At 39.5% G+C, this 4,810-nt stretch overlaps 1 pseudogene; it reads left to right on the plus strand.

The window, feature by feature from the left end:
• The first annotated feature begins 448 nt into the window (after positions 1 to 448).
• On the plus strand, positions 449 to 548 carry LOC133803015 (small nucleolar RNA R71; annotated as a pseudogene).
• The last annotated feature ends 4,262 nt before the right edge of the window (positions 549 to 4,810 follow it).

Here is a 4,810-nt window from a genome sequence, read left to right on the forward strand (position 1 = left end):
AAAGCACTATCCTAGATCTCATACATGCCCCTCAACTTCATTCAACTTGACCAGCATGTTGTCAACATATGCAAAATTATTATGGGTTTTGTAGATCCATCTTCCAAAATGCATACCAAAGATGAGCTGGTAGGTTCTTTAAAACAAGCCCATTACTAGTAATATTCTTTTTCTCAAAGCTATTATCAATAGTTGGGGCCTTTTTCTCAAAGAAGATATCTGCACTATCAATGACGTTATTTGATCTACTTCAAATACCCTAGCTTCCTTCTTAACCGTCGATCTCTCACTCTGCCATTGACATCTATTCATGGCAAAATCCTCAAAAAAGATTAATGCTTCCGCCAGTGTCTTTGATAGAATAGTTTCGCCAGATGTGGCATCTATATGTGATCTTGTTGGATCATTAAGCCCATTGTAGAACAGTTGAATATGAAAACAATCCTCTATGCCATGTTGAAGACATAATCTGAACATCTCCTTAAATCTATCCCATGCCTCATACAATTTCTCGGACTTTATCTGCCTAAATTGAGTATTCTAAGCCTTTAGTTGTGATGTTTTAGAAGGCATGAAAAATTTGGTGAGGAATTTTTGTGCCATATCCTCCCAAGTAGTCACAATTTTTAGAGGTATAGATTGAAACCTTGCTCGAGATCTATCTCTCAATGAAAATGAAAATAGCTTCAATCATATAAAATCTCTAAGAAAGTTGCCAAGTGAATATTGGGGTCTTCATCAGCTAGGCCAGAATATTGATTTTCCTGCACCATGTTAACTAAGGATGGTTGAAGATCAAAATTGTTGACATTCACTTGTTGCCTTTGAATGCCCAAATAATTATCATTCACAACCAACCTAAAATAGTCTCTCAAGGTCAGGTTTGCTGGTGCATTCAAAGGAGTATTATTGTTGTTGGCTGGTACATTGTTGTTGTTAACTTTGTGACGCCCTACTACCTTAGAACCATTACCATGTGATTTATAAATGTACCATTAGCCCGCTAATCGAGGTTTTATGTTGAAAAGTGTATTTAAATTGAAATTAAGACTCATTTTACAACATTAGTTATAAAAGATTTTGACATTCATTAAAATCATAAAAGTTATACATTTGGGATCCCAAAATATTGTTTTGAAAATGTATTACAATGCAAAATTTAGATACACTCGACCTAAGCAATAAAGCAAATCATTACAACATATTCCTCAAAATAACCCTGGTCGTGGTAGCCAGGTAGGTCGAACATGTACACGCTGCTCCACGCTCTCGAACTCATGGTTGGTTGACCTTTCCCTTGCCTTTACCTGCATCATAGAGCACCCGTGAGCTGAAGCCCAGCAAGAAAACTCAACGTATAAAAAATCACATATCAATCCAAAAATATACAGCAAAACAGTCAATAGACTAAACACATAGCGACCTACGCCAACCTAGGTGCTTTCCCAGACCCTCAGTTTGCGGTATTCACCGAGCGGGTAGACATAGCACCCTTGGAGGGTCTTGCTCTGGTGGCCTGCACTCAGCGTGCTTAACGCCAATCCCTTCCCTTGCCATACTTGGCCTTTTCCATTCTTGGCTCTTGCCGTTCCCAGCCTTCACCTTTCTTAGTCTTCGCCATTCCTGGCCTTCGTTGTTCATTCATAAGCATGCACAAAAAAGCATAGCATTCACATATATTCACACATATATTAAACAAAAATAATAGGGTCATGTCCTGCTCTACATGCACAAATAGTTTTCTTACCTTTGTCCCGAGCTGACAAATTGATGTGATCCCGAGCACGATCTCCTAACCCAAGCTTTGACCTAAAATCTTAGTCACAACACCATAATAAATTGATATTAATACATATCTATCCTATTAAGAACTTCAGATTAAAATACTAGCCTTCGGGACCTCGAATTCTTCTAAACTGGGTAGTAGAATCCTTCCCGAGCCTTAACATTTGGGTTCCTGAGCTTAAAACCCTCAAATAGCCAATAATTCCCATTTCAGCCACGGCCAAGCCCTTAAAGGTCTCGGCATGCTCAAGTAAGAGAGCATTAGGCTCTCATCAAAAGGCCATGGGCTGCGGTGTGCCTCAGCCTGCGCTGCGGTGCCTGGGCAAAATTTTGAGGCCCCCAACCCTCTGTGTTCAAACGGGCTGTGAAACCCGATTAAAATGGCCGCGGTGCGAGCCTCAAAACCCATAATTCCTCATGCATTTTACGAGCTAACCTCCGTAAAATTAACCAATTCTAAACCTTAAACCTGGAATTCAGTCTTGAATCAATATCCAAGCAACATAATTGATACAAGCACCCCAAAAACTTAGCTAAAACCTCACTGCAACCTAAGCTTAAACACTTGAATTCAAAACCATAAAACACTTATAGTAAACCAAAGAATTCAATAACTTATTTTGCATCTTACCTCAGTGACAATTCTGACCTTAGAATAGATTTCAAACATCTCTAACTGCAAATTCCCCAACTTCCAGCCTCTAATTTAGAGTTTTCCCTTCAATTATGCCCAAAGTTCTCTAAGTCACCAAGAGAGGGAGTGAGAGCTGAGAAAGAGAAAGAGGAAGAGTTGAGGTTATCCTATTTTCTTCTAAGTTATAGAATTATTTTTTGATCAACTTAAGCCTATCCTCAGCTACCAAAATCCCAAAAATACCCCTGAGTCTATCCTCAATCCTTTAATGCCACCAAGGGAAATCTCATTATTTGCCACATCCCGCTAATTCCTCAAGTGTACCTACAATTTCCCATTAAATACCCGACATACCCAAATGATCACTAAATCACTATCTGTTACTAGGTAAATCCTGAACACCAACTATGTTCCCAAAATACCCCAAGGCTCACCCCGAGCCGAGTATTCGACCTTGTTGTGACTATTTCGTTATTTTGCTCCCTAGGATGGTCTTGGATCACACATCATAGATATATCACCACAATCTTGTGGTATAAAGCACAAAACACCTATAATTCACATTTATGCCCTCAATGGGCCAAAATTAGAATTATGCCCCTTATAACCAACTTGGGCCCACATGCATATTTCATTCACCTAAACATGTATTTATCATCACATAATCATTTAATGCACATATTAACACAATTAAATCAATTATTCCCTTGCAGCACGCTAATCAAGGCACTAGGCTCAGGCTTACTGGCTTTTTCTTTACTAACATTAGCCTGCAACCTTTCTATTTCTATTGCCGTCTCTAGAACATCATCATAGGTAGTATTTCATGGGTTTGCTATCTTAACCCCTAGCTCGATCTTTGGTTGAAGTCCTCTAACGAACTTAGACACCCTCAGATAGTCAGTTGGAACCATATCGGGTGCGAACTTAGCTAATCGGTCGAACTGCCGAGCACACTCTGCCACTAATAAACTCCCTTACTTTAGGCCAGCGAACTCCTTGACTGTTGAAGCGATGACAGCCGAATTATAGTACTTTTTGTGGAACAGCTCCACAAATCGGGTCTAAGTCATAGTGGCAACATCATGCGTCCGCTGGACTAAGTCCCACCATATTCTGGCATCTTTCTTGAGCAGAGATGAAACGTAGGATATGCGGTCCGCGTTGCCTAGATTCTTATGCGTCAGGATTGGCTCCACATTCCTGAGCCATTCTTCTGCCTCGAAGAGGTCTGTAGTCCCTTCAAAGTTCGGAGCGTGTTGCTTACGAAATCGCTCATAAACTAGCTCCATGTGCTGAACTGGATATGGTGCATAGTTATCCACTGGCCATCCCCCATATGGACCAAATTGTTCGGGTGCTAGGGCCATTTGCTGCGGCTGTGGTTGCGGCGAAGGCGGAGGCTGAGTCTGAGGCTGAGCTTGTTGCCGCTGTCGCTATAATAACTCCTCAACTTGTTGTCGTAGTCTGGCGATTTCCGCAGTGTTGTCAACCGGCGATGGCGACGGCGCATTGCGGCTGGCAGTAGCACGTACTCCCCTTCTGCGAACTGGAGGGGCTTCACTGCTCACCAGAGCAGCATTGGAGGCATTTCCATTGGTGCGAGCAGACCTTCAGAGCGACATTGCAGCAGAGTTCTAACAGTTGAGAAAAACATGTTAGAATTTACCCTAATAGGCTTTAAGGAAAAAACTTAATCTAAACAAACATAACTCGGACCTATTAATTATGACTTTTTATGAAAATTATATAAGTCTTCTTTATTTTAGAGTGGGTTTCTATACTTAGAAAAATAAGCCATCTTTATTATTTTCTAAGTCTGTTTCTACTCATCCTATATGACTTAATTCTCAAGCTCGAAACTCATCTTTGTTCCAAAGTTAACCATATTGAGGGAGGGCTGGGATCAGTAAAATCGTTCCCACTACTATGGCCCCCTAACTCTCAATATAGAAACTCGATTCATTGATTTGTATCCACCCTCACCGAACTTAGTCATTATTTATTATATTTATTATTTTTTATGATTGCAAAAGAAAAATCAAACTCATACATGTTAAAAAAAATAACATTGATATTAATTTGGAATTTTTTTCACTATTTATAATCATAAATACAAATAAACAAAATAAATAATGAAACTAATCTATTCTAAAAATCGAGATCTTCTACATCTGATCCTTCATCTAGCATATCGTCATCTATCTCTTCATAGTCATCATTGTCTTGTGCCTCAAAATGCCCAAGAGGAAGATTCGTAAAAATTCTATGTTTTTGTTCATTTGTAAACTGAAATTCCATTTTTGAAGTGAACCTAAGTATGAGAAAATAATATCTCATAGCTACTGGCAACTCATCTTCATCATCTATTGTCTCCCAAATTTCTTCTAA

This window comes from Humulus lupulus, chromosome 9 (assembly GCF_963169125.1).
Source record: "Humulus lupulus chromosome 9, drHumLupu1.1, whole genome shotgun sequence".
Taxonomy (NCBI): Eukaryota; Viridiplantae; Streptophyta; class Magnoliopsida; order Rosales; family Cannabaceae; genus Humulus; species Humulus lupulus.